This window comes from Pongo abelii, chromosome 7 (genome assembly GCF_028885655.2).
Source record: "Pongo abelii isolate AG06213 chromosome 7, NHGRI_mPonAbe1-v2.0_pri, whole genome shotgun sequence".
Lineage (NCBI taxonomy): Eukaryota > Metazoa > Chordata > Mammalia > Primates > Hominidae > Pongo > Pongo abelii.
Genome location: NC_071992.2, coordinates 132,074,723 through 132,084,636, shown reverse-complemented (window position 1 = coordinate 132,084,636; position 9,914 = coordinate 132,074,723).

The following is a 9,914-nucleotide window of genomic DNA, read 5'->3' as shown; positions in this document are numbered from 1 at the left end:
TTGAACAGGCAGAAAGTGTTTTGGAAGTTAAAATGACACAACTTAAGTGACCTGTCAACCATATATCTCAATTTATTTGAGAAACACCGGTTTGCTCCTATTTTCCTGGTACAATTATTTATAGTGCCCCTTTCCATTTCAAAAGTATCCTCTTTGGACAATAAATTACAAAATTACATGCTTGCACTAGGGATACTTGAATGACAGGGCTGAGATATCCATTTTATTTTCCATGTTACCTTTCTCATTTAAGGGCCTTTCATTTTCAGTCTTTCTCACCTGATGAAACGGAAAGAACACAACAAGTAGATATTTATATAGAGTAAAAACTAGATTAATTCAGAGGGGGACAGAAGCGAAATATTATATACACTAGTCTACTCATTTGTAGTGTGTTAAATATAGCTTTATAGTTTAAATTACCATTCATTTCTGAGCTTTGTATAGATGGCATCTGGGTGAAAGAGAATGTGGTACATATAATAGCGATGTACATATTTGTTCATTCCATTTAGCATATCTGAAAGGGATATTCTTTTCTTGGTTCTGCAGGTTATGTAAATTATATATATAGTTAGACATTTTAACAAAATATGAATTTGTAAAACATTTTTAAACAAACTGTCAATTTAGTGGAATTTTCTTATTTTTACTGTACGTGACTAATTAGTTGTTGGAGCCCACCCTTTTAGTAAGGTTGAGGAGGGGTTAGTCCCCATGTGGACTGGGAAGGACACTTTGCCAGCAGTATTTTTTAAAATAATGCATTATTTTTGCCACAGGAAAGAAAAGGAGAAGAGAAAAGAAGGTGAGGAGAAAGAAAATTAATATCTCAGCACAAATTCATCTCTATTGCTGGAGATAAATGAACAAATATACAAGAAAACACACATGCCCAAAAGACAATTTGTGGGTATACATTATATTTAAAATAGAATGGTTCACCAATGTTCAGAGTCTCTTCTAGTTATTTGTTTTCCATTATTGTGGGTTAAACTACTATATTTGAGGAAAGTTCTCTAATTTAATCTACACTTTAGCCTTGTGAAGTTGTTACTATTTAATTGGGCGAGTTCCCTGACTCCCTCGTGGGACATGTGATAGGGGTGTGGCTTGTTTATTTGGCTGCTGGGTGCTCAAACCCCTTACAAGAGGAGAAGCACACAGACAGGCAGGTGCAGGAGCCAGGGCAAGTGCTTTTGGGCTCTGGCCCCATGGAAGCATCTAGAGGTGTGTTACAATTAACAATCTTTTAGCAGTTGCTGTCCGTGGGTGGCTAAGTGTTAAACAAGCTCAGTGGAGAGTCAGGGTGACAGCCTTTTACACCCTGCCTTCCTGGTACCTGGCCCCTTTTCCAGTACCCAGGAAGAATCAGGTCACTCGGTAAAGGATGGTGAATGCAGGGATTTTATTGAGTGGTGGAGGTGGCTCTCAGTGGGATGGATGCAGAGCTGGAAAGGGGATGGAGTGGGAAGATGATCTTCCCCTGGAGTTCGGCCATCCTGTGGCCAATCTCCCTCTGACCATTCCCAGCCGAACTCCTCCTAACGTTCATACACTCCTTTTCTCTCCTTCTCTGCTGTACCGCTGTGCTGCTCTGCTGCTCTGCCACTCTGCTGTTCCTCTGCTAGTGGAGCCTGAGGTTTGGAGTTTATATGGGTACAAGATAGTAGGGGGCATGGTGGGTCAAAAGACAACATTTGGGCATGAAAACAGGAATGCCTGTTCCCATTTAGGGCTGTGGGTTTCCAGGCTTGAGGGTGGGGCCTTTGCTGGGGCACCACTCTCTTCTGCCCTGTATTTCGCTGCCTACTGTCTGTATCACTATTATCATCACCATTACTCAGACAAAGAACATGAGACTCAGAAACGTTTGAGTAATTTGTACAAGGTCACATGACTCCTCACAAAATTCCCATCTAGGCTCCTCTAGATCCAAAGTCCTTCTTTTTTCTATTTTACGTCTTTAACATTGTAATATTAGCAAGAAAAGTTCTGTTTTATAGTTGGGAAACTGATGTTTAGAGTGATGAGAAATTTGCTCAAGGTCCCACTCACAATCAGTAAAGAAAGGCCTTGAATAGAGGTCCTCTGATGCTTAGTCCAGTTGATACCATAGTATTTCAATGGTTGGAGCACTCAAATCCAATGAGTTACTCTAGCATTTTCACCAGATTCATTTTCTCAAATAGTCTCAGGAAATTAAGAAAAAGTATTTTCACTTAGACCAAAGGAAGAGGAATAATACAAATAAGTCTGTCACAGAGACACTGGAGTTTTAAATGTGACAGTGTATGTTCTGGCTTGAAGCACAAGCTGAAGATGTCTTTACTGTGCCATCTACAAATGGTGATGTAGAAGAGTACTTATAATTACACAGTGATTAGTAGAGTTTGAACAGTATGAAACTAAATCCTACTTTGCCTCTTAGAACATTCTGAGTTTATAATGGTATCTCAGTTGACTTACGTATAAAATTTATATAAAACAGCATCTACCTCAAAGGATTGTATTGGACTAAGTAAGACTTTCTACAAAAGTAATTCAAATAGTAAATGCTCACTAGATACTAGTAAATATTATTTATGAGTGTTCCTACAAAAATTTGACTATTTGTCCTCTTTGTAGCTTTCAATAATAAAAGATCTTTTTGAAGATATCTTGACAATTTATAGCTGGATCTTCCCTTTTATGTATACATGAAACATTTACTTTAGATTCTTTCCAATAATCAATCCACATAACTGTCTTCTTTCCTTTAGATTCATAGATATTTTTGAATCACAGAAAAACTTAAGAATAATCTGTTATCCTCCTATTTCCAGACATGTAGCCTATAGATTTCAAAGTCTAAGGACTGACCAGAAGTCACACAGCTATGAGAGCAGAGCTGCGACAGGAATCTTGTTCTTAGCTCTTTGTTCTTCATTCTCTTGCCATAATATCATTTTATCTATATAATGTGCCGAGCTTATTCATTTCTCCAAACTATTTTTTTTTGTTTCAACAAAATGCAATAGAGCAGAAACAGCTCTTTTTGTTGCTGTAGTGGATGGAATTCAAAGGGAACTCAAATTTTAGAATTATCTTTTTTTTCTTTTCTTTGCTAGCCAGCCTTACCCAGGTTGCCTTTAAAGGTGTCTGGAAGCTAAATATGTATCGGTAGTAGGTTTGCCTGGGGGCGATCTAGTGCAGTCTAATTGACCCAACACTTTCAATTCATTTCTGCTGAACAGACCTTTGATATGAAGAGATTTATTGCTCCTCTTTTTTTTCCATCTAGAAGATAAATACAGCCTGAGATCAGAAAAGACTTCTTGTAAACCCAAGAAGGTTTTCAGATTGATGGGTTTTTATTTGTTCTAACTTGTACTGGGCTTTAGCTCTGACCCATTTGCTGTTTTCAAATAAATTTTATTTTACTTCACTTTTACATCTTTCTTCGATCAGCTGACCTATATCTCTGCTTATTCACTAATTTGTATTAACTGAATATTGTTTAAACCAATGGATTAAGCAGGGAGTCTGTATTGCTTAATAAATTTGCCAGAAACTGGGTAAGTCACTTTGCCACAGTTCAGGGAAATCATGAGTGTTTTATAGTTCATTCTGGGAAAACTTATGAACCCATACAAAAGAACAACTTGCTGTCTTGGACTTTGAGCACGACAAAGAACTATTCAATTAGGGCTTCCATTCAATCATAACTGAAAACAGTGTTGGGTGAGAATATGCTCACTTGCAAATGGATAGTTGAGTAATTGTCTCTTGATAATCCTTTCTTGATCAGTTCTGTATGTGCCCTATATTTTTCTTTCTTTCTTTGGTATTTCATCTTATTCACAATGTCTAATTACAATTTAGTCCCACGCTAACAGAGACCTTTTAAAGATTCTTTTCTTCCCAAAGGTCTTCACCAACTGGCTTTCCATTGTTTTCCACACCCATTTCATGTCCAGCATTGCATCTCCACAGCTGCTTCTTCATATCTCTCCCATCTTCCCTTAAAATGATGTGTCCTAGAAAAGACTTCAGATAAAAATTGTTATTAAAGACTCCAGGCCCCAAATATAACTAATATGAATTAATATGAAATAACTTATGTGAATTAATGTGAAGACAAACACAACCAGAACCACCCACCTCCATCTCCACACCTCCATGCCTACCCAGTATATATCAGGATATTCTCTAACTGGGCCCAAGAGCTCTCAATAAGGGTGTTCTCATCTAATTTAAAAACCAACCACTTGCATTGTACATAGCACCCTGGTTGCAAAAATTAACAAAATATCATCCACCTACTGAAGGAGACATGTAGCCTGCTAAGGATGGAGGTAGAGCTAGAGGAATTTGGAAGAACCACACATAAACCTGAAAAATAGAGTTGACTTGCGTGTACCATGTACTTCTGTGCTAAATGTCATTTCTAGTCCATTTTGAGTCTCTTCTGAGTGAAACGTAGAATGCTATTCCTGTTGTGGGGTGCCATTCCTGTTGTGATCTACCAAAATTCTAACACATACCAGTTTGCTCAAGATTTCTACACTTACCCTTGGGAAATCATATAATTATAAATGTTTCTAAATTTGTGAACCATTTTGTAAATGACACTTATCTTTCTTTGTATGCCATAGGCTCTGATCAATATAAAAACAGAGGCATACATAAAGAACTATTAAAACAACTAATGTGTAATCCCAGCACTTTAGGAGGTCAAGGCAAGGGGATTGCTTGAGCCCAGGAGTTCTTCAAGACCAGCCTGGGGAATATACTGAGACCTAATTTCTACCCAAAATAGAAAAATTCGCCAGTTGTGATGGTGTGTGCCTGTAGTCCCAGCTACTTGAGAGGCTGAGATGGGAGGATTGCTGGAGCTTGGGAGGTCAACGATGCAGTGAGCCATGACAGCAACACTGCACTCCAGCCTGGGCGACAAACGAACAAACTAACGAATGGACGGGCACTGGGCCTTCTTCCATTTGGTAAGAACTATGAAATTGTGACCATGAGAAATGTAATGTATTGTCTTCCTCTTCTATTTATTTTTTGCTTAGTTTCTTAGCAAAAATGAGTTTGTATATCCCAGGGAAGAAAATCTGAAGTAGGGCTTTTGCAACTGTTCCTAGAGACTGAGTAGGGCTTAATGGTTGACTCACAAATGAGCAAAGTTAACTGAATCTGTCTTTGTTGTTTTCACATTTTAAGTTTTATATAAGAATTTCAATTATTGTTTCTGAATTCAATTTCTTATTCTATTTATAGATTATATTATTACTTCAACAAGTAAGAATGTACTTTTGCAAGTGAAATCCACAATCATGCTAGAAAATGAAGAGTACAAATATTGTTACTTTTAGACGTAAATTGAATTAAATCTAAATAGCCAAGGTGATTTTTAAAGAGTGAACAATGTTGCTATGACCTTTCAAACTTTCATCCCCTGCTCTTTTCTGTCCTAGTATTTACTATTTTAAAATTTTAATTTATTTTATATATATGTATATATATGTGTATATATGTATATATATGTGTGTATATATGTGTGTGTATATATATATAAATTTTTTTTTTTTTTTTTCCACAGAGTCTTGCTCTGTTGCCAGGCTGGAGTGTAGTGGCGCGATCTTGGCTCACTGCAACCTCTGCTTCCTGTGTTCAAGCGATCTCCTTGCCTCGGCCTTTCGAATAGCGGGGACTACAGATGCGCACCACCACACCGAGCTAATTTTTGTATTTTTAGTAGAGACAGGGTTTCACCATGTTGGCCAGGATGGTCTCGATCCCTTGACTTCATGATCTACCCGCCTCTGCCTCCCAAAGTGCTGAGATTACAGGTGTGAGTCGCTGCACCCGGCTATTTATTATAATTTTTAGATCCAAAAACCCAATTACAGATGTTTTAGCAAATTTAGACTTATCAAAGATTAAGGTGAGATAGAGACATATACTTTTTTAAAAGAGTCTTTCTGACAAAGTTTTCCCCTCATTTTATTTTCTCTAAATTGGTTCTCACACAAAGCAAGATCACTATCTTTTTAAAATATGGAGTTTGGTGGATGAAGCAATTGACTCTCTCTAACTTCCCATAGCCCTTCTTCTTAGTACGAATGATCTAGTCAGAGGCTTCTATTTGTCAGAGGTCCAATGACCACCAAAAGATTTGTCGTATCACATCTTATAGCAGGAATATTTATTTGGGAGGCCAAGTTGAGAGGACTGCTTGAGCCTAGGAGTTCAAGACCGGCCTTGACAACATAGGGAGATGTCATTTCTACAAAAATTTTTAGGAATTAGCCGGGCATAGTGGTGTGCTCCTGTAGCCCCAGCTACTCAGGATGCTGAGTTGGGAGGATCACTTGAGCCCAATTAGCTGAGGCTGCAGTGAGTAATGACAGCACCACTCTACTCTAGCCTGGGTGACAGAGTTGAACCCTATCTCAAAAAATTAAAAAGATGTCATGGTTTACTAGGGCTTATGAGAAACAGAAAAATGAAACATGAATTAAATCTTTTAAGTTACTTTCTGAGTTTTTTCAATACGAAAAGTAAAACAGCAAATGATTTCTAAATTGCTTTGAATTCCTCAAACATTGATGAGCAGTTTGGATTAATTGTATTGCACATTTTACCTAGCATGAATAAAAGTTTGAAAATTAATTTTAGTTTTGCTAATAAAATGACTGCAAAAAAAGCTTCCTCAACGTGCTAGTAATCAGGACATTTATTCACGACTCTCAGTAGCAAATGCTGGTAACCCAACTTGCACCACCTTAGGCATATAGACTTATTGGCTCATCTGATCAAAAGATGCACAAATCAAATCACACACTCACACCCTATATAGGTGTTAGGGACAACTGGGTGCATGAGCAAAAATGTTCTCCAATTTTAGAATATCAATATATCAATCGTTGTTTGTATGTGTGTGTGTGTGTGTGTGTGTGTCTGTGTGTGTTTAATATGAAAGGATTAAAAACCCATGGTCAGGATTTTTAAATATTAGGAGAGTTTCTTGATGAAAACTTCCTATCTATTTTCTTAGGGCAAAGCACCTTGTGAAGAGGAGTTGATTGGGAAGAAAGGGTAGGCTGACATTAATTATGTAATTATTCTCTTTTTGAAATTCAGATTTAAAGGTTAGTTAATTATTACTTCTTAAGGTCCTCAATAACCTTCACCAAATATTGCTATTTAAGCAATAGACAAGCTTTGCTGAAAAATTAAGGAAAGCAAAGCGGTAGAACACATACACATCCAGTGTTTCTGTCTTTTCCTAACTTGACAAATACTGGTAAAATACAGATAATGCTGTAATTTGGTTGGGCCAGGGGAATATCAATTTAATTAGTATAATACCTTCTGGTTTCTTTCCATTTTCTTTTTCTTGGGATAGCTCTGAGTCATTAGCTGGTAAACACAAAAGGAGAAAGGGAAAAACAAAAGAGAATAACTAATGTTTTATTTTTTAAATCTATCATGAGACAGACACTTGAAGACTTTATGTCGTCTTCTTTAATATGAACAACACTTTTTTTTTTTTTTGAGGCAGGGTCTGTCTCTGTCGCCAGGCTGGAGTGCAGTGGTGGGATCTCGGCTCACTGTAACCTCTGCCTCCCAGGTTCAAGCGATTCTTCTGCCTCAGCCTCCTGAGTAGCTGGGACTAAGACATGCTCCACCACAACTGGCTAATTTTTGTATTTTTAGTAGAGACGGGGTTTCACTATGTTGGCCAGGATGGTCTGGATCTCCTGACTTCGTGATCCGCCCACCTCTGCCTCACAAAGCGCTGGGATTACAGGCGTGAGCCACCACGCCAAGCCATGAACAGCCCTTCTTTATTATCCTTGTTTTACAAAGAGAAACAGGCTTAGAAAAAATCCAATTACTTACATTTAATCAACATAGTAAATGCTAAATCTCTCAAACTCCAAATTCCATCATGTTCTTTGTATTTCACTAGGCTGTTTACCACTTACAATCTGACTGAGTAAGGAAGAGAAAGAGCAGCATTGAGGATACTTATTTAATTCTACAAATTACTATGGGTAAATTAATTCCAGAAATCCTACTCTCTTGCACTCATAGTCTAATCTGTCCCTTCTTCTCTTGTTTCCTTTTCTCTTTTACATTTTCAGATAGCCAGGAGCTTCGGTAGGTAATTCATCTGTACCACCCATGAGATAATTCCTATTTCATGTAAAAGACAGAATTATCCCCATTTGATGTAAGAGACATGAGTCCTCAACAATTTACATGATCATTAATTGACAGATTCAAATTCAGATTTAACACCAAAGCTCAGACTCATTCCATCTGATAAACAGAATAATTATGTGTTTCATTTATGAAAGATTGTATTCTTAGAGGGTTTGATGTATAACCTGCTCTAAAAGACTCACTTTAACAAATATACAGTAAGGTCTTAATTTATGCCTGTCACTAAGCTAGGTCCTTGGGTAAAAAGAGGATTAAGACATTCTTCATCCTTAAGGGACTCATAATCTTTTATAGGAGACAGAGCTCTCCCATATAAGAGAAGTACAAACAAATTAATACCTATGTGTCTAATCTCGAGAAATCCTTTTCTTATTCTAAAAAATACACACATACACACATTCTACTTCTGTTTTAATTTGTAATCTCTTAATAAAAAGCCTACTTTCTTAATGATGAGCTCTCAGGTTTAGAAATTATCTTTGTAGTATTTGTCTCAAGAGTGAAGAATTTCCTCACAACACTCATAAAATATTTTGAAAATTTTCAGATTCAATTTTTTTCCTAAAAATGTGTATCACTTTCAAAAGAAACCTTGATCCTAAAGCTTTAATGTTTCTTTAGTACTAATATAAAATGATACATTCTTCTATAATTTTAAACAAAAGCTAAGTCTTAAGTGAAAAAAAATTATAGATTTCAAACAAACAATCTAAAAAAGTTTGCTCTATTAGACTTGTAACAAATCCGGTTAAAGTCTTATAAGAATTTTATAATTATTTTCAGAATGGAAACAACTTTTCATTAATATAAACTGGCAAAAATATTTTTATGATCTCCCTCTGTGCCAGCATGAAAATTAACTCTAGGCAAAGCCAAGCTGGCTTTCCATGGTTCCCAGGTAGTTTAGGTTTCCTTGATACTCAAAATGTCTCCTTGGTAGTTTAATTTCACAATTGAATATTTAGCCCTATGGCGTAAGAGTTGTTAATGCTTCTTAAAATGTAAATAAGCCAGAGAAAATAACATCTTAAACTTTGCCAGTCCAGTATCTACTAAATCTAAGCATACTTCTATCCTTTGATATTCTAATAGCTCAATTTGATGTGTAACCAGCAGAAATATATACATATGTTCACAGAACTATAATGTTCTGACAACACTCTTTTAATAGCACCAAATGAAAACTATTTAAATAGTTATCAATAGAAGACTTGATACATAAACTGTAGTTTATTCCACAATAGAAAATACAGCAATGAGAATGGATGAACTGCAACTACTACAACAATTTAGGTGAATCTTATAAACGTAATGCTCAGTTAAAGAATTAATACACAAGAAAATAACATGCTCTATGGCTTCACAAATACAAAATTCAAAAAAACTCAACAGTAATCTTTGATGTTAGAACTCAGAAAAGTAATTCGCCTGTATGGGAGTGAGATAGTGACTGAAAGTGGGCAAAACAGGTTACTTTGAGGGGGCTGGTAATGTTCTATTTTTTGACCTGAGTTCTCATTATACATACATGTTTAAGTTGGGAAAAAAAACATTGATCTGTCCTTTTTGATTTGTGCACTTTGTGTATGTATGCTGTACCTCAATAAAAATATGAAAATAGAAAAAACAGAAAGAAAAAAACCACAAAGCTTTGCCAGTCATTATAATTCATATCAATGAGATGAATGTGTTTT